The 25,223-nt window shown below is 35.4% G+C and overlaps 2 protein-coding genes and 1 long non-coding RNA gene across 10 annotated transcripts in view; 2 read left to right on the top strand and 1 right to left on the bottom strand.

Annotated features, from left to right (window-relative positions):
• The window catches only part of Spindly (spindle apparatus coiled-coil protein 1 spindly), a 451,900-nt gene that overhangs the window by 245,014 nt on the left and 181,663 nt on the right, over positions 1-25,223 (bottom strand). The gene's annotated exons all lie outside the window — the stretch shown is intronic.
• On the top strand, positions 5,871-10,343 carry LOC137251967 (uncharacterized). Of its 4 annotated transcripts, none has more exons than XR_010953411.1 (3): positions 5,871-6,094; positions 6,896-7,001; positions 9,961-10,343. It is a non-coding gene; the product is annotated as an uncharacterized lncRNA (long non-coding RNA). The 4 variants fall into 4 exon arrangements; XR_010953408.1 differs by having other exon boundaries at positions 6,893-7,001; XR_010953410.1 differs by having other exon boundaries at positions 5,871-6,507.
• LOC137251963 (dnaJ homolog subfamily B member 13) overlaps positions 10,358-25,223 on the top strand; it is a 478,991-nt gene continuing 464,125 nt past the window's right edge. For 3 of the 4 annotated variants that reach the window (XR_010953404.1, XR_010953406.1, XR_010953405.1), the window contains exon 1: positions 10,358-10,761. The gene's annotated coding sequence lies outside the window, so the exon portion shown is untranslated. Of the gene's footprint in view, positions 10,762-14,500; positions 14,756-25,223 lie in introns of those variants that run through there. The other variant, XR_010953407.1, reaches the window with a different exon arrangement.

The following is a 25,223-nucleotide window of genomic DNA, read 5'->3' as shown; positions in this document are numbered from 1 at the left end:
TGGCACCACCCACATTTAGAAGAAGAAAATTTGGAAGTTTAACATGGCATTATCCTTTCCAAATTATATAGACTGAGTGAAGATAATCAAAAACAATTAACGCCACTCCCACTTTTCCTAAAGGTTCAACCTTAACAAAGTTTGTACTAACTCTACTTTACTACATTTGAGGTAGAAACCTCAGTAGTGGTATGGTTGATCTAAGGACAAAACTTAAACAAATTTTGAAAATAGAAGTGACCCGCCCCTTGTTTTTGGTACCCTTTCCAAAATACTTATAATGCCATATCTATCCGTATCTTTTTTGCTTCTTTCGGACGAAAATGAGTTAAGAATATAATCATATATGTATTACTGAGCAGCCTTATAACTCTATTAACCATACAAAGCAAACAACAGCAGAGTTTCATGTGCACAGTTGTTTATTATAAGCTTTTATTTAGTTTCACTTTTATTGTCTGTAATGGAATTTTGCAAGTTAAATTTGATACACTTCCCGGTGTCCGATTGAGCTGAAATTTTGCACACATGTATAACTCCGATGACAATGCAATAGTACTTTGTTAGAATTTGATAAATTAATCGATAACACAGTTATCGGTAAAGATTTGTATTTACTTTGGCATAACAGCCTAAGTCCCATACAAACCCGCCGGTACCTATCCGTGGATTGTGATATTTGGACGTGGTGAATCACGCGAGTCACGCCTGGTGAATCTCAACGCCTGCGAAAAGCGGAGACACAACCCTCTGTTGTATTTCTGTGTATAACCAACATAGCTGAATTTTGAAGGCTGTTTAACTCTGTAATCTTTTCTGTAATTTATTTTGCTTTTGGAAAAATTACGTATTTGAATAAAACTGGCAGAAAAATATTGGCATAACAGCTTAAGTTAAATCAAGAATGGAAAAACTTGGAAAATTTGAGCAGATGTGGCAATTACGCGTGCCCGTTGAACGAAATATTGACAATCTATTGATAATCGCTAGGAAATTAGCGACATTCCATCAACTTAGCAGCACTTTAGCAATACTACTGTTATTATTTGGCCGCTCAAACACACCCATATTAATTGTGCATTAAATTTAAAATATACAACTCAAAAGCTGAACTACCAGCGCTACCGCCATCATCTCTTTGTCATCATTGCCAGTAGCGCCAATAACACCAAACTCGTGCCTGACACACAAAAGTCGTTTCACTCAATAGCGCAAGTGAAATGTACTACGCACTCACTACTAAGTAACGTCAAATATTCGATTGGAGTCATTTCGTCAATGAGCTACCATTGAGCTGGCACCGTATTGGCGCTGGCGCCATGCAATTTACATCATTAAAATTGCACGAATGTCCAGGCTCATGACTTTGTTAATCCAGATGGTGAAAACGAAGACTCAAAGGAATGCAACCTTGCAAACAACAGCCGTCATTTTCAAAGTGTAAAAATTCTGTGATACAACGAACGCTAACGCCGTTAGGCTGTTATCGGTAAGTGTTGCATACTTTTCTGCGCACTTGATTTTGTTTTACAGATTTTTGGCGATGGAATTTTAGCTAAGCGAAAGTAGAATTTTATTTTAAAACAGATTAACCCACATAGGAGAGATCAGCAATGAGTAGTTATAAACTGAACGCGCCATAGGCAAAGTTAAGTTATTTAACACTGTTTGACATAATTTTATATGTGCTCTCTGCCAAAAATGCTTCAACTTAGTCACATTTTATTTCGATTATGAATATGCCCCAATATATTCGGATTATGATATAATAAAATTAAAGTAAAAAATAAAATTAAAGAAAAACAACTTTTTTAAAAATAAGCTTTTATTATTGGCTAATAAAATTAACTAAAAAGTAAACAATAAATTGACTCTAAAGAAATATAACACTTTATAAGTTCATTGTAAACTTTAACGATAATTAGGCTTTTTCGTCTGCGACAAAAGAATTCTATATTGTATATAAATATATATTTTTAACATTAAAACTTTGCACCTAAATTATTAAACCTTACAGTTTATATCACAGTCCTAATTGTTCTAATAAAAGCGTGTTACATTGCGATAGCAAGAAAATGAGATCCTAAATGTTCTTAATTATACCACCAAAATTCAACACGTTTTTTATTAGAACAATTAGAACTGTGATATAAACTGTAAGGTTTAATAATTTAGGTGCAAAGTTTTAATGTTAAAAATATATATTTATGTACAATATAGAATTCTTTTGTCGCAGACGAAAAAGCCTAATTATCGTTAAAGCTTACAATGAACTTATAAAGTGTTATATTTCTTTAGAGTCAATTTATTGTTTACTTTTTAGTTAATTTTATTAACCAATAATAAAAGCTTATTTTTAAAAAAGTTTTTTTTTCTTTAATTTTATTTTATATTTATCGAAACATTTTCTTAAGTATGTATATCTGTTCGAGTACATATCTTTTACAGTCGATTATTCGGATATTACAAATGGGATAAGATTATTGGTCTGCTCCATTCATGAAAGGTATGACGTCTTCGTCAGTCAGTCGAGAGACCCGTCCTCACTTGTATTACCTGTAATTGATATAAATATGAATTTCCATGCTAATAAAAAAGGAATTAACAAAGTAAACTAATTGTACTGACAGAATCAACATCTTGTGTTAAATTTTGATGAGAAGTTAGTTTGTTTAATGAGCTTTAGACCACTTCGAAAGGAATATAGAAATTGACTTCCCATCGCTTCAAATAAAACAAGCTTACAATCCATAATCTTTTTGTTATAAATTTGACTTTTGTACGTATTTGCAAAAGAGTGTGGGGTCCCAACCTCGGTAAAACGTCATAACTCTTTGTACTTGGGCCTAGATAAATTACACTCGGTCGGATTCTACACAATTTTCGCACGCAGCGTGTACACAAGGGTATTATTACTTTGATTGGATAAAGTTTGTTGGCCATGACATATAGACATCCTTATTTTTTATAATTTATAATTACCAACATCGAAAAAGATTTTGATTGAGCCATGTCCGTCCATCCGTCCGTCCCCGATGACATGAGTAAAAATTTAAATATCTTTACAAAATTTGTTATTCCGGCTTATCTGGGCCCAGAATAGATTGGTTTTGAAAATGAGTGAAATGGAATGATAACGAAGACCAGGTACCCATGTCTCCACAGACACTTCTAGCACAGACACTATAAGCATGTGACGACAGTAGGCAGTGTCCAGTTAGTATGGCCATCGTAGGCCTTTAGTTTTCGCTCTTCAGTGATGTGAGCCACTTTGTGAGCCTAATATCGTGAGATTTTCTGAAGATCCTAGATGCCCCGTCCTTCCTGCTTTATGGATCGCATGTAACTACTGCCGCCTTTTTATTTCACCCTTACGGTTTCAGACAACTGCCGTCAATCCAGCGAGTGCTGCACCCTCCTTTGCCAACTAATCGGCCTTTTAGTACTTTCTATCCATTTTTGAGCGGGAACCCAGTATAGATGTATGGTCGGGGCTATGCGAAGATTTCTACAGCTTCCCTGCATTCCAGAACACTTCTTGATGAAGTACTGTGTGAGATTCAGAAATGATCCAGGAAGATTCTCAAAATGATCCCGAAATAGTTCCGAAAAAGTACCCTGACGGGTACCCGGACTGATCCCGAAAACTATCTATGAATGATGCCGAAAGGGTCCCATAATAATCCTGAAATAGTACCGAAATGACCCTCACGGGATCCAGAAATGATCCCGGAAGGATATTTTTGCAAGTTTTAAGTTGAACAAGTTATAAAGAAAATATGAACACTACAATACCAAAATAACCCCGACGGGATCCCAGATGGATCACTAAAACTATTCAGAAATGATTCCAAAGAAGTCCCGGAATGACCATGACGGGAACGGGGACGGATAGCGAAAATTACCCAGCAATGATGCCGGAAGGGTCCCAAAATCATCCCGAATTAGTCACGAAAAAGACTCGAAATTAGCCTAACGGAATCCCAGAAATGATCCCGAAATTATCCGAACGGTATCCCGAGAGCTATTCAGAAATGATAACAGAAGGATCACCAAATAATCCCGAAATAACTCTGACGTGATACCGGACGTATCCCGAAAATCATTCAGAAATTTTCCTGGAAGGGTCCCAAAATGATCCCGAAATAGTCCAGAAAAGGTTCCGAAATGATCCCGACGTGATGCCTGACGGATTCCGAATACAATCCAGAAATGATCCCGTAAAAGTCCCGAATGGACCCCGACGGGATTCCCTGACGGGCGGAGGGTGTCACTGCTCACTTTGTAAGCCCTCGACTTATTTGACCCACTGAGTTTGTAATATTGATTCGAAGGGTCGTGGGACCTTCCCACCTCCCCGCCCCCCTCCCCTTTCTATTTCCGAAAAAAATTTCGGCAGTAGACTATTGTCTATATGTATCCCAAATTTCATCAAAAGCCGTTCTGGCGTGATTCAGTCACAAAAACGAAAAATATAATAATTAAATTCTAACTTTTCCTATGGAGTGGGGACCTTTCCCCTTTTCAAAAACATATAGCTAGTAGATCCTTCTAGACTATTGGATGATGTGTGCCAAATTTCATCCAAATCCGTTCAGTCGTTCTTGCGTGATTAAGTCACAAAGCCAAACGTCTGAACACACAAACATCCAAACTTTCGCATTTATAATATTAGCCGTGTTTTTTTTTATACGTATATACGTCTACGTTTGTGGGTAAAAACACGCTAATCCTCACTTAGGTAATGTTTAGGAGACCTATCTAGCGGCAGTGGTTAAATCGGGAGTCATTGGTGCCGTATGTCGTATCGCTGTAGTCGTATCCCTAACGTAATCAGCTGTTTATCGTTACGACGGTAAACCAAAAACCAATTGGTTGGCTACGATACGGTCACGACCTTAGCGGCACCAATAATTGATTGCATTGATTCCCATAAGGTTGGTCGAATCAGCTGTTATAAGGTTACCGATACGGTTACCAATAAAGTACCAACGTCTGCAGCTTAAATAACTAGCTGCAGAACGGGTTGTACCGAAAAGCGGAGACACACACCTCTGTTAGACAAAGTGTATAACCTATAGCTGAATCGTTGAGTTGTTGAGGAGTAATACGTAGAGGTAGTGTAGAGGTGAAACATTGACACATATTTCAGTTGCATCTGAGTATAATGCGGATTGAGTACTAATTTCACTGGTTTACAGCCAAAATGCCCCAGAGACGCCATTATGAAATTCCTATGTAAAATCACCCCCTGATTCCGAAAATCAAGGTTATTTTTAATTCTATGGTAACGTTTTTGAGATATTTACGAATAAAGGTTTTTTCAAAAAAAAAAAAAAAAAAAATGGGTCCACTTAATCATATACATATATCTCAAGAACGAATTCAGGAATTCCAAAATGGTTGCAACTTTTAAAAGGTAATACAATTTTCTATAAACTGTGCATACAACGCTTTTTGCTAGGCCCTGCAGATTCAAAGATAACGAACAATCATTACGGATTTAAAAAATTTTTTTTGTAAGATTATAAAAAAATTTGTATTTTGCGAGGAAGGATCTCGAAAACGTTTTATTTTTTTCAGATTTTTTGTTTTCTCTGTAAGCTCTGTTTTATTACAAAAAAAAAACCTAGCTTTCATTCAACAAAATCGATAAAGTAATAAAAAAGTTATAAGCATTCAAATATATATATCCATATAGTAAAACTTAAGTACCCTACAAATAACAGCATATTGTAGCATTAGCAGAAATATAATAAGGTATCCTATGTAGTTGGGGCTTTAGTGGTACTTGACAGGCACACGCAGTGGCAACAAGCATGTCAAGTAAAACTGCAGCCAACGTCACACAAAACAACATGTAGATAAGATAGATAAAAGAAACGAGTGACATTCCAATTTTGATCGTACATCTGCAAGTTCATCGAATAAATTAAACGCTGTAATTAACAACAAAAACTGTTGTGTTCTTTATCTTATTTATTGGAGATAGTAAACCAACGAATGTTCTGGAGAAGAAGGCTTCCATTGTGGAACGCCACATGGCGACCGTGAGGCTGGAGCCTCGGTAATTTTAAAATTTGGCAGTCTAAAAGTGAGCAGATTGAAGTGAAAAAGTGAAAAGTGGTGGTGCAGTGAAATACAAGCAAATTTAACACAACTTAATAAATTTAAAATAATCAAAAATAATAATACAAACGACTAAATTTTACAGAAATAAAAGAATATAAATTAATCTATAATATACAAAAAACCTAAATTCTACGGAGATAATCAAAATTTTACAAAACTAAGTACAAAATTTAAGTACGGCAGAAATAAGACAATTATAAACGAAATCTTTAATGAGAAAGGAGGTAACAAAATTTAACAAAAGAGTAAAACCATAATACAAAATTTTAATCGAAACGGAAATAACACAAAATCTTCGATATAATAAAACCAAATAAAACAAACAGAGATAATACAAAATTAAGAAAAGCAGAAAAATTTTCAATATTAATTTAGGTATACGAAAATAATTTAAAAGTGCGGAATTAATTCGCAAACTGTACCACCAGTCACCAAATTTCATAACGGCACTCCTCCACTTGCTCATATAGCGGCACGAAAACCACGCCATATACATATGTACATACCATGGCGCAACGATACAAGGTGGCAGCATGGGACAGCTGATTTTAAGCTTTTTTTATTTGATTTGATACATCAAAATACGGCGCAGTACGATTTTGACATTTGTCCATCGAATTTACAAAAACAAAGTACATGAAATTTTGATTTATGTTTGTAGGTATGTCACCATGCTGCCACCTTGTATCGTTCCGCTATGGTACATACATATATACGCATAACGGCGCGAAAATGACCCCATATAAAATTTGTACACCAGCAGCGCATAATACTGGTAGCGCAGTAGCAGCAGCAGGACCAACATCGGGGCAGCAGCCCAGCAGAAGAAGCAGCGGCGGCTAAGGCAGAACCTTGGAAGCAGCACTTAAGTATATTACCTTCATATGTACATATATGTAGTTTTTTGTGCAAATTTTGCTTTCTACATACACACATTTACGTATATAATTTTTTTTTGGAATTTTGATTAACACGGTGGTACCGTTGAACAACCAAATACATTTTTGATTAAAGCGGTGCGTCCGTCTAAACTTACCGATTAATAATTTTTTAGTTTTCAACAATTCTAAAATTTTCGAACCATTTTATAAAATTCAACATTTGCAATTTTACATTCAAATTTTTTCCTCAAGTTTCAACTCATTTTACGAATCCACATTTTCTTCAAATTTTTAATATTTTCAAATTTCTAATTTAAAAGCTTCTCAATTCATTTTACAAATTCCCATACTCTCAAGCTTCAATTTTAATTTCAAATTTTCAAATCATTTCACACATCTTTCATTCAAAGTTTCACATGCCTGTATTTCCATTTCGAAAATTTTCATTATACTTCAGTTTTTTAATACTTACATTCTCCAAAAATTCTTTTCACTATATAAGTGAACTAGAAAAGCAGTTCACGTGTAATCTATAAATGTTGGAATTTTGATATAAACGTTGGTTTGTGGAAAACCAATTCTGTTTTTTTTTTGATATAAACGGTGATTCCGTGAAAAACCAAATGAGATTTTTTTAAACAAAGCGGTGCGTCCGTGATTACCACATTACTGAGATTTTTGCCATTCATACTTATACATTTTTGAGCCCATTTTAAATTAAATTTCTTCTTTCAGCTTTCTAGTATCAATATTTTTGTTTCAATTGGATTCTCCAGTAAATTACAAATACTTCGTTAGCGACAATTCACTGTAAACCAGTTCCCTTTCCAATTTTTTCCTTTCAACATTTCAGCTTCAAGTATACATTCAAATAAGTGCTTCATTAATTTCATAGTAGTTTAAACTTAATTCTTTTGCTCTTCTTACACAACCTTCTCATGTACAACCTTAGAGATAGGAAGCGAGTTCACAAAACTTCAGATTCAGAACCATATTCCAATAAATTAACGTCAAGCTCGGAAAGTTTAACTTCATCGTCGACCGAAAAAGTCACAAAACAGGAAAATAAATTATCTTTGTCAGCAGATTTCCAAGGCTTCGAAGATTCTTCTAGCAAAAATTTAACTTCTCATTTAGAGTCAAATCTCAACGATTCCAATAGTGCAAAATTAACTTCAACTTCTTCTAACTTAAACCCAGATCTTAACGATCCAATTAGTCCAAACATTGCCTCAAATTCTTTAAATTCAGCTTCAGATCTTAACGATCAAATCATGGCAACACTTGAGCAAAAGAGATCCTTCATTACAATGTGTGCTACTTCTATTAGAGAAAACTACAGCGGCGATCCTTTAGCACTTGAGTCTTTTATAGACAAAATTGAATTACTTGAAGAGTTCGCCGATGAAAATTTAACTGGTACTTTCATATCATTTCTAAAATCGAAACTCGAGGGTAAAGCACGCGAAGCAATTCCAACTGAGGTAAATTCCGTTAGCCAAATAAAAGCCGCGTTACGAAGTAGAATTAAACCCGACAATTCAAAAGTTGTCGGGGGTAAAATCGCGTCTTTACATGTGGTAAACAATAACTACTCGGAATTTGCCAAGCGTGTTAAAGAATTGTCAGACTCATTAGAACGTTCCCTGATCATTGAAGGTATGACGCAAGCGAAAGCTAACGAAATGGCTGTATAGCAAACAGTTATCGTATGTAGGCTGAACACTCATGGTAGTTGAGCGTAATAATGAGGTTAAAGAACGTCAAGTGCTAGCGTTTAAGTCGCGTGTTAATAGGCCAAATAGTTTTCGAGGCGGATTTAGGGGGCATAATTACAGTAATAGGTTCAATAACAATAGCAGTCGTTTCAATAACAGCCGTTTCAATAACAATAACAGCAGATACAATAATAATGGAAACAGTTATAGGTTTAATAACAATAGTAGAAGAGGCCACAGTAATAATTCTAATAACAATAATTCGGACAATCGGTCTAGTTCTCGAGGAAACAATAGTAACATACGTGGAAATGCGAGTAATAATGCTAATGTGCGTCCCTTAAACGTGTCTGCCCCTCAGGAGCGAACACTGGGGGAGCAAGAGTACTAGATGAAAACTTTCCTAAAAACGCTGTTTACTGTTTGAATCTCAACTATTCCGATTTCATCGAATTAAAATGTAGTGATTCTTATACGCCATGCACTTTTCTCGTAGATTGTCAAGCTGATATTTCCTTAATTAAATTTTCAAGTTTAACAGATAGAGTTCAAATTAACGGTAAAGATATTATTAACATAACAGGTGTAACAACAGATTCGGTTTCAACGTTAGGTACAGTAAATACAAATTTAATTGCATCAATTTTTTTCATTCCGCATAAATTACACGTAGCAAGTGACGATTTTTACATACCTTCGGACGGCATACTCGCCAAGGATTCTTTAAAAACATATAAGTGCATAATCGACTATGCAAACAATAGCATAACAATTATCATTGGGACAGAAACTCATAGTATAAAAATTGTACATGGTATGACCACAGACACTTTAGTGATTCCTCCAAGATGTGAAGTTTATCGGTTGTTTAATTTGAAAAAATCTAAAAATCCTGTTTTTGTTGACGCGCAAGATATTTGTAGTGGTGTTTTTACCGCAAAGTGCATTGTTTACACAAATAACCCAATTTTAAAAGTTTTATATATTGTTTAAGCCGCCTCCATCCCCATTAGATTGGGGGCAATTCCTATGCGCAGCCGTGCGCGGCGAATGGAAAGGCGCCAACGAACACTCACCACTGCCATCGGCGATGAACAATATTCCATTCGCTAGTCAAGCATTATCACTCGGCAACCACGGACGCGCTCTTGTATTTATTTTTTTTTTCTATTTTTAATAGTTAATGTCAAAAGCTAAAGTTTTAAGCAAATTATCTTCTTTCCATATAGTGGGCAATTTAAAAGATAACCTGTGAAGTTGAAGTTTGTGAAGAGTTGAAACTAATTTGCAATTGTTAATTATTAGATAAATAAAAACTGAATTATAACGTTTTATGAAAAAAAACTTTGAACCCTTTTATTTAGTGCAGAGTGAAGCGAAGAAAGACCAGGTGAGATTTATTCATGGTCCTTCGCAGCCATCCTTGGCCCACCCTTAAAGTTATAACAAAACTTATCAATTTAATTCGAATTTTCGTTCGTGCAAAAAATTAAAAATAAAAATATAAAACAAGAACTACACAAAAGTGCCACAAAACAAAACTACAGTGTGTACATAAAAATATATCTATACAACGAAATATATATACAATATAACTATAAAACAAATGAAAACTGAGCAGTGAAGGAATTTCAAAGTGTTCTGTTGGAAAACAAAAAAAAAGGAATATATAAAATAAAAGTTACAGTGTGTGTTCAAAATATACACATACATATCAACATATATATTGACAAAAAAAATGAAATTTTGGAACAAAAATTTTTTTCCAAAAAGAAAGTTACGAAAAAAAAACAACCGAGTTTTAAAGTGCTTGTTTAAAAAGCAATTAAAAAAATATATACACATACACTTATAAATTTACAAAAAAATTGCGAAAAAATTTCAATTTTCAAAGAACAATCAAAAAATCACCAAAATCATCTTTACCCACCCAGCAGCCAAGCAGCAGCAACAACAGCCAGCTAAGCAGAATCAACAACAAGCGACCAGGCAGCAACAACAACCCCATAAGGAACAGAATACAGAAATCGGTGAGTAGGCAGTTTTTTTATTTTTCATAAAAACATAGAAAATAATACAACTTTTTTCCACAAAAGTTATATTATTTTTGTAAACTGCAAAAGCATATATATATATATCCACATTTATACATGAATATTGCGGAAATTTTCTTACCGTTGGTTTTACTGCAACTTTTTTGCAACCAAAAATTGGTAGAAAATATTCCGCTATACCAATAGGCAAAATCCGCCAATTATATATATATATATGTATACATATTTCTAGTGGTATTTAACCAACAAAAAATTGCAGTTTACTTGCCTACTCAAACCCACTGTGCAAGAACAACATCAGCAAAAATTTCTTCTACAGCTGTGTTTACCCCGTTGTTCGCACAGAGCGTTGAACTTGTCGATACAGTTCAACTTCTTCCAAGCCATTTTTTCTTGCCTGTCAGTATATATAAAAATCACAATATTCATACGTACATACTTACATACATGTACAAATAATTTCAAGTTGCTTTTCCAACATTCATACTTCTCCACTCAGAGAACATCATACGTGTTTACTCACACGTTCAAGTCGCTCTTCCAGCGACATTCTCCCAGCACATATAGCTACATTAGCAACGAGAGTTGTGTACTGCTGATCAAATTTCTCAACCTCTCTCATATTTGCAATTTTTTCATCTTTCTTTGCTGCACTCTCCCAACAGTGCAATCAAGCGCACTCAGCTTCACAAAGAGGCGCGACATTAAAGCAGGGCTATTCATTTCATAGCACAATTGTGCCCTCTCAATTCACACGCATATGATTCGCTCTGTCGTCGTTAATTGAGTAAAGCCGGAGTCATTGGTGCCGTATGTCGTATCGCTGTATCCGTATCCCTAACGTAATCAGCTGTTTATCGTTACGACGGTAAACCAAAACCCAGTTGGTTGGCTACGATACGGTTACGACCTTAGCGGCACCAATAATCGATTGCATTGATTCTCATAAGGTTGGTCGAATCAGCTGTTAAAAGGTTACCGATACGGTTACCGATAAAGCACCAATGTCTCCAGCTTTAAGCCGGAGTCATTCGTGCCGTATGTCGTATCGCTGTATCCGTATCCCTAACGTAATCAGCTGTTTATCGTTACGACGGTAAACCAAAACCCAATTGGTTGGCTACGATACGGTTACGACCTTAGCGGCAACAATAATCGATTGCATTGATTCTCATAAGGTTGGTCGAATCAGCTGTTGCTGGAGACATTGGTGCTTTATCGGTAACCTTTTAACAGCTGATTCGACCAACCTTATGAGAACCAATGCAATCGATTATTGTTGCCGCTAAGGTCGTAACCGTATCGTAGCCAACCAATTGGGTTTTGGGTTACCGTCGTAACGATAAACAGCTGATTACGTTAGGGATACGGATACAGCGATACGACATACGGCACCAATGACTCCAGCTTTAGTCGTCGCTTGTCACTTGGCGTAGCAACATCGGTGGTGGGTATCGGCTGATCGGTATCAAAATATGTATGAAAAATTATGCGCGATATATATGCTTGTTGTTAGCTCGTTGCTGGCTAGTAAGCGACTAATGCGGCAGTTACCCACCGACGTGTGCCGTACGTACGGACGTTTGTCGTACGAAGCACGTTTGACCAAACTCTCAACCCCGTAGGAATCAATGTGTGCGGCTGTGTACATGTACATAAAATATCTGTGAGTGTATTGTTTACAGATAAGCACTGTTGCCATTGACCATTTTGCATGCATGCTCATGGAAACATCAACTTTTTCCAATTTAATTTTTGATGTTGTAAAAGGCTGGAATTAATATTAAATAAATATAAATATATCACATATTTATAATCTGCACTTTTACATAATTATTTCGAATTATTTCACAATTTTTCAAACTTTAATTTGGTGTTTTTGCATAAAATTGCAAACGATCAAAAATTACAAAAGTTTACTAGGCAACTGCTTTCTGTAAAAAATGCTTCAACTAACTTAGTCACATTTTATTTCGATTATGAATATGCCCCAATATATTTGGATCATGATATAAAAAATTGTGTACTCATACTCAGTCAGGATTATTCAAACGTAGCGATTCGTATCAGTAATTTGGTTGAGAGTCTTTTTTCATCCTGAAACCGCGTTAGCGTTGAACGCGAAAGATCTGACAACCGAAGATGCTGATATCCGAAGTGAAGCTACTTTTGACAAACACATACGATATGTTTTCTCGAAAATCTGTATATTCATATGTATGTATGTATGTATTTAACGTTTTGTTGTTGCAAGAACACGTGAACATGTGTATGCACATATGTACAAATTCATTTGAATGAGTTGAACAAAGCATAGGGCGCATTCCAAAAGCAACACTGCTGGCGAAGTTGATGAGTGATAACTTCTTGGAACGCAGAGTTGCAACTTTGCGGCAAATTAGTGAGCAGAAAAATTTTCTGCCCCATTCACTCATGGGGTTGACAGTTGGCTCAACGCATAGTTTCAAAAGCACAATTTCTTTCACTCAGCTGATAACTGATTAGCTGAGCTAGCAGTTGCGCTTTGAAATTCACCATTCGAAGCAAACTGTTGCTTCGTATTTCAATTAAAATTTCATACGAAAACAAACCAAACAGGAGAATAGTTCGTGAGAGACCGTTGTAGCTTGTATCCATATGCATCATAGCTTATATTTATACAATAATTTTTGTATGTAAAAGAATAGATCAGGCTAGCTGCGCTTGGTTGTTTTATACGTACTCATACTCAAATTGCTGTGGATAAATTAGAGTATCAAAAAAGTTACCTGATGCCGATCTCTGCCACAGAGAAAATTTGTTGGTTATGAATGTGGATTTTTTCTGATTTATTATTAGTATTTATGACCCAATGCTAAGGTGAGCACGTGCCGAGGGCTGATTGATATGAGGGTGTATAAAAATTTCATATCGCCTTTACACCTAAATTATTAAATACAGTTTATATCACAGTCCTAATTGTTCTAATAAAAGCGTGTTACATTGCAATAGCAAGAAAAGGAGATCCTAAATGTTCTTAATTATACCATCAAAATTTAACACGTTTTTTATTAGAACAATTAGGACTGTGATATAAACTGTTAGATTTAATAATTTAGGTGTAAAGTTTTAATGTTAAAAATATATAATTATGTACAATACAGAATTTTTTTGTCGCAGACGAAAAAGCCTAATTATCGTTAAAGGTTACAATGAACTTATAAAGTGTTATATTTCTTTAGAGTCAATTTATTGTTTACTTTTTAATTAATTTTATTAACCAATAATAAAAGCTTATTTAAAAAAAAAAATTTTCTTTAATTTTATATTTCAAATATCAATCTGTACGCCATCAGTTCTTGTTAGAATTTTACTATTATAGATCGGTGCTTAGTGAGAGTGCAAAAAAATGTCAAGTCTTGATTTTGAAGTAGTGAGTGGAAAAGAAGAAATAGCAAATTATCGGGAAGCGGCGCAGTACGCCCGGTCGCGTCGGCGTCACGCCGCCCAACCCCTTCCTCATCCTTTTTTATATATTAATTAATAAGATTCCAAAATAATTTCGTGTTTTACTAGGCTTTTCCAGTATTTTTTATTTTGACAAATAAAAAGTCAACAAAATACTATACACATTTATTCAACTACATAAATTCAAATCTTTTGAACTTAAATGGTGCGACCTTCATCGCCGATTATGAAGCAAGCCTAAGGAATGCTATTAAAGCCTCATTTTTAGATTCAAATTGTACGGCTGTTGGTTCCATTTTTGCCACGCGGTACGACGGCAAATAACTACAAAGCATAAACAACTTGCTTAATTGATTCGACAAAACAGTAAGGCGTCATTGGAATACCACAAGCTTTTGTCACTTCCTCTGTTGCCCGCCGAGCATATAGTGGCCACATTTCTAAAAATTAAGGACAATATTGGAAACTCGAGCGTCATTTCCACTTTGTAAGCTTTTTGGAATATTTCGGGAAACAATGGCTAAAGAAGGTAAGCTCTATTAAAGAAATCTCGGTACAATTCTAGTTGACGGGTCGACTGCTAATACCCTATCAAAAATATCGAGAGAGGTGTCAAAAGACGCGTAATGACCTCGACAACAATAATCCGAAGGCGGAACAGAAAAATTTTATACCGTTCAAAAGATATTAACGAAAAAATGAAAAATGACCCGCGGGTCCCTCCGAAACCGGGGGTCGAATCCATAGTATTTATAAAAAATTACCGGGCTACGCCATGCTAAGTCCGAGTGTGTGGTATAACCGTGGCTACCACCGTAACTTTGACACCTCTTTCGATATTTTTGGACACGTATTAGCAGTCGACCCCTCAACTAGACTTTTACCGAAATCTCATACAAGTCTTGCGTATAGTTCGTTGTTGGTTTTGTTTTTTGCTTCTTATTTATATCGAAGAAAGATTGGACCAGATGGAATGTCAGTCTGCGACAAAAACACGGACGACATCGGCTATCGAGGGATATAGCATTTTTAGGTCAAATGAAACTTTTTTCAAGTCAAATGAAACTTTTTTCATTTCAAATAAAACTTTTTCATTTCAAATGAATTTTTTTCATTTTAAATGAAACATTTTTCATTTTAAATTAATCTTTTTTCATTTTAAATAAAACTTTTTTCATTTTAAATGAAACTTTTTTCATTTCAAATGAAACTTTTTTCAAGTCAAATGAAACCATACTACTAAGGTAATTGTCAATATATTTATATCGTACTTTATAACGCTAAGTATTTATCAAATTTTTCTTTAAGACAACTATTTTTAATTAGCCACATTGAAGGCAAAATTTTTGCTTAAATTTTCTTTGTGAATTTAAGCTGCAGTTAAGGTCGGCTTAGTTTAGCCTTGCCTTTTGATCGTTTCAATTTTTAATAGATAAATTAGCAGGGTTATACGCTAGGCAACTTATATACTACAGTTTAACCACCCTCTGAAAATAAGCACCTATATTTCCTCTTATATATAAAGCACATTCTTCTTCTACATATACTTCGTTAATAACGTAGGAATAAAGCAACGTAGAGAACAAATAGAAGGAACCAAAGAGCATGATGTGAGCGTATTTCCTATTCACTGTCTGATACCAACTAACACATCGGTTGAATCCTCTGTATTATGCTTTTCTCTTTGACCAACGTCTTACCAAACAACATAGAACGATAGCAAGGTATTGACAGAAACATTACTTTTACCAACTATATAGTAGGGCATGTGGAATGTGAAGATATCTTTTTTAACTATGCTGAAAAACATAACGGTAAAAAGTGATCTTTTCTACTCTATGGCGTAGTTACATTGCACTTCACTCATTTGGGCCTTTGAAAGTATATATATTTGTTTTTATTCTATTATTTTTCATTGTATATTATATTTAAATGTAATACTTAGAATATATATATTAGAATGGGTCGATTTATTAATCGATATCGCGCCATCGATTTTTCGATAGGATTTGGAGTCAGCAAAAAAAGTTTCACTACGCATACCCAAACAAATAATTTTCGAGCCTGCGAAATTTCATATTTTTTTACTTTTTTTGACTTTAATTTTTAAGGGTTTTTCATGACCTACTAAAAAATTTTCATATGTATACCCTGTCCGACCCAAAAACGTCCGCTAAAAACGTTGGTATACATGAAGATTATACAATCAAATGAAAATTTTATAGTGTTCATAGTGTTTAATGTGACAAAGTTTACCACAAATCGATGGTACCGATTTCCTATGTAATTAATGGTGTAATTTTTGTAAATTTTATTTATTTTTCATTTGTAATTTTGTCAACCACCACATCAAAAATATTACGCCCCTGATGATGCCATGGAAATTTGGCGAAACGTTGGGCCGTAAGGTGGAATAAACTTTGTTTTATTCGCACTACAACGAAATAGATGAGAATAGTTTAAAGGAAACTTAATTTCCGAAAATTTTTTTAGTGGGTCATGAAAAAACCCCTAAAATCAAAGTCAAAAAAAGTAAAAAAAAAAATGAAATTTCGCAGGCTCGAAAATTATTTTTTTGGGTATGCGTAGTGAAACTTTTTTTTCTGACTCCAAATCCTATCGAAAAATCGATGGCGCGGTATCGGTTAATTAATCGACCCATTCTAATATATATATTCTAAGTACTACATTTAAATACAATATACAATGAAAAATAATGGAAAAAAAAACAAATATATATGTTTTCAAAGGCCCAAACGAGTGCAGTGCAATGCAACTGCGCCATAGAGTAGAAAAGATCACTTTTTACGGTTATGTTTTTCAGCAAAGTTAAAAAAGATCTCTCCACTGTTATAAAGTACGATATAAATATATAGACAATTACCTTAGTATATAGTATGGTTTCATTTGACTTGAAAAAAGTTTCATTTGAAATGAAAAAAGGTTCATTTGAAATGAAAAAAGTTCATTTGAAATGAAAAAGTTTCATTTGACCTGAAAATGCTCTATTATATAGCGCTGGCAAAAATAATACCAAAACAGGAGTTCAATATGTCCCGAAATTTCGAAATGCTGGCTAATAGTAATGGAGCTTTGGGAAAAAATAAAAAAAGACGGAAATTTATTGAAAAAGCTGAACTGATTGCGAAAGCCAACGAAAATCTACGTTCTGGAATCAAAACAGATACTGCGTTTGTTAATGCAATGGTGTACCCAAAAAATAAAATTGTCAGTGAAATGGAGCCAGAAGAAGAATTTTTTTACGATCAAGCGTATCTTGAAGAAGAGGTGGAGGAATAACAAGATTCCGCCTCAAAGCCATCAGAAATACCGCGCTCTGAAATGTTATGCGTAATTTGTTTCGAGGTTGAGCCCAATGTACTATTGATGCCGTGCAAACATTTAAAAATATGCAACGCTTGTGTTCTAGTGCTGCAAGCTAAGAGTATTTCCGAAGGACTAGAAAGCTTTAACTGTCCAATTTCCCGTGAAAAGGTCGACGACATTGTTCAAGTTTTCTTGTAATTGTAACTTTTACATAGGTATATAATAGTTTGCTGTATTTTTCAAATCTAATTGTAACTGATTTTATAGTATAAAGAGACCATTTCAAATTTTGATTTGGGATTTATTTAATTTTTGTGGGGCTTATTTCATTTTTGTTTTTTTTTTGGACTTGTGGTTGCATTATGAAATAACTGGCAAATATTGGGAGTTATCTCATTTCCTTCTTTGGGAATTATTTAATTTATTAAAGTTGGGAGTTATTTCATTTTTATTGGGACTTATTTCATTGGGACTTATTTCATTTGGGAGTTATTTCACTGCATCGTGAATATCACTATTCTTCACAATATGTCTAAGTAATCAAAATGCTTCTTGCTAAGATAAATACGTTAAAATTAACTGATTTAAAAGAAATTTTGAACGAACAAGTAATGGTGTCTAAGTTCGGGTGTAACCGAACATTACATACTCAGCGTGAGCTTCAATTGTACATTTCATTTCAGATAAACGACTTTTCTACATAACACGTGGCGCCGCCCGTTTAAAAAAGAAATATCTCCCCATTTCCTCTTACAATAAAACTTGATAAGTGAAATATCATTGATTCAAACCTTTGTTTTGCTAAGTTATAACTTATTACCCTTTTAAACTTGTTTTATATCTAAGTTTCCGTGGTCTTTAATTGATCCCGTCCATTTTTACCAAAAATATTTTTCGCTATAAGGAAAATATGTGTACACAATTTCATTGCAATATGTTAATTTTTTTTCGTGTTATGGCTCCCGAATCATAGAAAATTGCTTAGTCATAAAAGGGGCGATACCACGCCCATTTTTTAAAATTTGAAGTTTTTCCTATTTATTGTTATAAATCCACTTGGGAAATGAAATACCATTGACATAAAGCTCTTTTTTTTTCAAAGATATAGCTTATTTTATTCGTCCACGACCCTTTTAAAAATCTTGTATATAAAAGTGGGCGTGGTCCTTAACCGTTCGTTAATTTTCCTTCAAAACATTCCTTATAGTAAAGGCAACCTCTCTGCCGAATTTTGTTACGATAGGTTTAACAATTTTTGATTTATGATTAATAATATTTGTAAAATTGATTTTATCACAAGTGGGTGGTGCCACACCCATTTTAATTTTTTTCAAATTTGTATCAGGAGTCCCAATATCAGTCCACACATCAAATTTCAACATTCTAGGTGTATTATTTACTAAATAATTAAGTTTTTTTTCCAAAATGTTATATATGTAAAAAGTGGGCGTGGTTATCATCCGATTTCGCTAATTTCCAATACCAATCTATTCTGGGTCTAGATAAGCTCGTACCAAATTTGGTGAAGATAACTCAATATTTACTGAAGTTATCGTGTTAACGGACAGACGGACGGACAGACATGGCTCATCAAAATTTTGTTTCGACACAGATGATTTTGATATATGGAAGTCTATATCTATTTCGATTCCTTTATACCTGTACAACCAACCGTTATCCAATCAAAGTTAATATACTCTGTGTGCAAAGCACGCTGAGTATAAAAAGGTTTGTCTACTGAAGGCCTGAAAATGAGCTAGTTTTGCGTTTGTGCGAGGCTGTTTGGTGGGATAGTATCGAGATCGCTAGTGCGAATATACAGGACCAAATTAATTAATTACGGGACATGCTAAGTTCATTGATGCATCAATTGCAATCAAAATGTAACTGCAACGACTACGCGTGGTGATCAAGAGCGGGCAACTTCTTCTGCTGGTAGTTCCATTGCAACGTTTGGGCGTAGTGGCTACTCAGTGAAGGAAATCGCCGAAACTATTCCGGAATTTGATGCAACAAACGAATACTCGGTATCTGTTGAACAGTTCGTAGAACGCGTAAATAGTGCGGTCCAAGCTCAACAGAGGGAGGAAACATGTTTTTATTAGCGGTGTATAGTCGACTCAAAGGTGCAGCAAAGCTCTGGCTGGACTCCACTGAAAACTTGTATTCAAGTTAGAGTGAACTATCCAAAAGGTTAATGTGAAGAGTCTATTTGTGTGCCAGATGAAGCTGCTATACATTTTAAAATGTCTCAAACGACGCGTAAACCAAACGAATGTCTCCTTGACTACTGTTTCCGTATCGGTGCGTTAGGTAAGAGATTCGGGCTAAGTGAATCCTCTATTGTTAAATACGCAAGAGATGGTATTAAACAACGTGAGTTTCAAATTGCTATTGCAAAAAAGCAGTTTAGTTCAATGCGCGAATTTCGACAAAGAGTAATAGATTACTCTAAAAACTTATCCGTGCGTCGTTTAAACCTGAATAGACAAATTTTGAAACAAAATCCGGTGAAACGCGAGACGGTGAAAAAAGTGAAAGTGATAAACAGTTAATATTTTTAAATTTTCAACAGAAGGGGCACATTTCATGGAAATATCCTCAGCCACAACGTAGACGTAGGTGCAACGACTCTCAAGAAGTGCATCCTAAAACTGAGCCTGAAAATTGTGGCAAGAAAAGTGCTTCGACGCGTACGACCAAAACGGAATATGAAACGGTAATTCCTGAATAAGATTTTGAGAAAGTGGTTACAATAAATGATAAAACGTTCAAAGCCCTAATAGATGCAGGTAGTGAGTATAGTATGTATGATCAGTCAAACAGGGGCAGATCAAATAAGAGGCGTCGAAGAAAAGTGTGCTTTAAGGATAAGCGGGTTTGTGGCGGTGCCATTCATGCACATTCAAGAGTACGTGTCAATTTGAAGGTTGACGGTATTGAGCAAGATGTGTATCCTTACATAGTTGGTGATACATTTTTGACGGTAGATGTGTTATTGGGACAAGATGTGTTTAAAAATATGCAAATGGTGATTTCGAACGGAAAAATTAGTGTTATAAATATATGCAATAAAAACGTTAACATAAATAATAGCAAAATAATTAATGTCGATGAGATAAAGTGCGGTGTGGACGAAAATGATAAAATAAATAAGTTGGCTAATTTGATAAATAAATATCGTAATGTATTTGCAACGGACATGAGTGAAATTGGACGTACAGAGCTCGTAACAATGAAAATCGATGTGGATTCTAACAATCCTATTGTTCAAAAACCATTTCGTGTTCCAGAGCCTAAAAAACAGTTAATCGCGGATATGTTAAAATAACTTATCGATAATGATATAATTTGTAAGTCTGATTCCGAATATGCTAGTCCTAGGATTTTAGTAAAAAAGAAAAACGGGAGCGAAAGATTGTATGTAGATTTACAACGCGCAAAGCGTTTAAGTACTTCTCGGTGTTAGATCTTAATAGTGGTTACTATCAAATTCCTATTGAGGAGAATAGAGGGAAATTTACCGCTTTTATATTGTTGTTGTTGTTGTAGCGATAAGGTTTCTCCCCGAAGCCTTTGAAGAGTGTTATCGATGTGATGGTCCTTTGCCGGATACAGATCCGGTAACCCAGCACCATTAAGGTGCTAGCCCGACCATCTCGGGAAGGATTTATATGACCCCGTTAAACCTTCAGGCCATCCTTCCCTCCCCACCCCAACTTCCATGAGGAGCTTGGGGTCGCCAGAGCCTCGTCTGTTAGTGAAACAGGATTCGCCGCGGATAGATGAGGTTACCAATGGGGTTTGGAGAAGCTATATATTGCGCTAGCAACCTGCAGGGTTGCGCTACACAACCCCTTGAATCTGGTATTTTAGTCGCCTCTTACGACAGGCATAGCTACCGCGGGTATATTCTGACCCCCTAACCCGCTGGGGATTACCGCTTTTATCACGACAGGCGGTTTATATAAATTTAAGCGCATGCCGTTTGTGCTTAAAAATGCCCGGCCGTTTTTCAACGGTTCATCGCGAAAATTAAAGAAGAACTCGGACCTGATGACGTGACAAGTTATATGGACGATATGCTTATAGGTAGTTTAACCGTGGATGAAATGTATGAAAAGTTGGAGCGTGTTTTGAAAGTTTCACAAAAAGCTAACGTTACTCTCAATCTACAGAAGTGTGAATTTTTGAAATTAGCGATATAGTTTTTGGGTCACGAGTTAACTCCTGATGGTATTTCTCCTGGTTTAGCTAAAACACAGGCAGTGCGTGAGTTTAAAACTCCAAAGTGTATAACCGAAGTTGGACAGAGTCTCGGTTTAAGCGGATATTTTAGAATTTGTACCGGGTTATGCTATTATCGCTGCTCCGTTGAATCGATTATTGCGGAAAGATGTAGTATTTAGGTGGTCAGATCAAGAGCAGAAGGCGTATGAAAAGATAAAGGGAATTCTCGTATCCTTTCCGGTTATTGCTGCCTAGTTATAGTGTTGAGACTGAGCAACAAGTACACACAGACGTGAGTGCAGTGGGCCTAGCTGGTGCATTAATGCACGAAGAGGGCGACGATCGGAAGCGGTTATCTATTATAGTCGCCCAACTACAGACAACGAGAAAAAGTTTCATAGCTACGAGCTTGAGGCTCTCGCAGTGGTTGAATCCGTAGAACGATTTAAATATTATATTTATGGCAAACGGGTAAAATTTATCACAGATTGTAATGCACTTAAAACAGTTATGAGTAAGCGTGAACTTATACTACGCATAGCAAGGTGGTGGTTTCGTATCCAAGAATATGATATTGCGATTGAACATCGCGCTGGTCAGCAAATGACCTGAATGACTCACGCATATAGATGCATTGAGCTTTGCACCTGTCGAAGAGTCACGGGACTTAAAACGGCATCTTTGTGGATTGACAAAATTCAAGTTAGCAACGACTATTGGTTATTTGGAATGCAACTCCAAGCTAGCTCAATCAAAGAATTGGTAGAAAAGTTACAACAAGGCAATCTTATGGTAAGCAAAGAATTTGTTTTAAATCATGGTAGATTAATCAAAAAAGTAAAGGGGAAGAATCTTTGGGTGGTGCCAAAAGCATTACGCTGGCAAATTGTTAAGCAGGACATCTCGGATTGGAGAAAACGATTGCACGAATAAATGAGCATATGTGGCTTGCGCGCAAGCGCAATTTTGTTAAGTCGTACTTTAAATCACGCATTGATTGTACGTACAATAAAGTACAAAAACGAAGGTGAACTTCATATTGGAGAAATAGTACTTATACCATTCCGAACTGTACACGTAGATCACCTAGGTCCTTTTCCGAAAAGTTCAAAGCGCAATGAACATATTCTTGTTATTGTCGATGCTTTCACACGTTTCACTATTATGCGCGCAGTAAAGAGTACAGCAACTAAACACGTTATCGAGGTATTTAATGAATTAAGTAGTTACGTGGGGATGCTAGCTAGAATCATTTCAGATTCCGGAACGGCATTTACGTCCAAGAATTTTAAGAATTTTTGTAAAGAAAATGAAATCCAACAAATTTGTAACGCTGTTCGAACACAAAGGGCAAATGGATTGGTGGAGAGATGTAACAAAACAATACTTTCGATCTTACTGCCTTCGGTTAACAGTGAGAGAGAAATGGAACGATGCATTACGAACAATTCAATGGATTATCAACAGCCTGCGTAATAAAACTATATCGAGGTCATCTCAGGAGTTATTATTCAGTTTTAAACCACGCGATATTTTGAAAAATATAATAGTATTTACGCTACAAAATGACGAATCAACGAATCAGAATTTGATAAACGAAGAAGTATACAGAAGGAACGTTATAAAAGCAAACAACGCTATATAACATCGACGATTTGGTAGTGGTTGAATACGAGCCACCTAGTACTGGCAATTAACGCAAACTTGAACCGCGGTACAAGGGTCCATTACAAATATCACGAGTTCTTGGTAATGATCGGTATGTCGTACAAGACATACCTGGGGCTTAACGAACTCGAAAGCATTGCTTTTCAGTTCACTCAAGTGACAAAATTAAACCATGATGCGCACTTCCCGGTATTTTTGATAATGATTTAGATAATATCGGCGACGAGGATACTGATAATTTACTGGTCACGAATCGAGGTCGATCCGAAGCTGCAGGTATGGCCGAGTTGTAAGGCAATCCAGAAAACCACTTTGTGCTACTTTACTTTACCCTCACTTTTGAGTTCACGACAAAGTAGCCAATGAACGACGAGTCAAAAAATATTAAATTATTAAAATGTTTTTCAAATATTTTCAGTCGAAGTTTATTGTACAAAGAAAACGGAATAAATTAGTTTTTTATTGATTGCGTTCAAATTAATGCGAAGAACATACATATATCTTTTCTTAACGGCATCCTTACAATTGTAAGTTTGTTTTATTCGAAGAGATGGGAAGTCAATTTCTATATTCCTTTCGAAGTCGTCTAAAGCTCATTATACAAACTATTTTCTTATCAAAATTTAACACAAGATGTTTATTATGTCAGTACAATTAACATCGAGCGGAGTTTTTGCTTAAAATTTAGTGCACTGCTCCTAACTCTGAATTTTGTTGCAGTATGCGATTGAACATATTATCAGTTTGGAAACAGATACCACTGTGTTAAGTCATTAACGCATTTACGTTTATAACTAAAGTCCTTGACTGTACAAAAGTTCTGAATACTAAAATATCTTCCTCTATACATAAGGACTGGTATAAAAATTCTGCAAATTGGAAAATGCTCATAAAGTGATAAAAGTTACTTTGTTAGTCCTCTTTTTATATTAGCATGGAAATGCATATTTTTATCAATGACAGAGTACAAGTAAGCATGTAACCCTCGACTGACTGACGAAGACTTCATACCTTTCAAGAATGGAGCTGAGCAATAATCTTATCCCATTTGTAATATCCGAATAATCGGCTGTATAAGATATTGTAACGAATTTAGTGAAATTTCGCTTATTCCAAATCTTCTGCTAACGTTCGAGTCGCTAAACTGTTAAATAAATAACTCCCATATTCAATAATGCAAAAATGGTCTTTATTAGACCACTTTGAAAGTACTTCACAATAACACTTAGTTTCACAATCAAACTGATTACTGACTACTCAGCTTGTGCTGCTTTTATACTCTCTGCCCAAATGTCTAGATGTTTCTTCTGCTAGAATTTTCTACTTGGTTACCAGCTATACGGGTGTATCTGTAGTTTATAGCCTCTCGCATAGCAATATGCGCGTGTATATGTGAGTACTACTTCGACCGATGACTACATCTGTGTGTGAGTTGCATTGTATGTATGTAGGTACATGGTGATGTGTTTATGTAGCTTGCTTTAATGTTTTTTGTTGTTGTGCATTTACTTAGGAACTAAGTAGTAGTAAGTCTGATCGTCCCAATCAGACAAATCTCTCGATCTAACCGCTGCGAGCCTCTCCAAATGATTCACCCTTCTATTTCTTGGTTTCCCAATGATTTAGATGCGGATGGAACATCTTTCCGTCGATGAGGGTTGTATAACAGCATCAAACCTCCCTCCAGAAAATGTTCTTGGCGTGCCTGTATTTGATCCTACTACCCATTATTCTGGACCGTTCCCTCAAACTCTCTTGTTTGGCAA

The sequence above is a fragment of the Eurosta solidaginis genome, chromosome 5, assembly GCF_040869045.1.
Source record: "Eurosta solidaginis isolate ZX-2024a chromosome 5, ASM4086904v1, whole genome shotgun sequence".
In the NCBI taxonomy this organism is placed as follows: Eukaryota; Metazoa; Arthropoda; class Insecta; order Diptera; family Tephritidae; genus Eurosta; species Eurosta solidaginis.
This window is presented reverse-complemented; position numbering and strand designations above follow the sequence as displayed.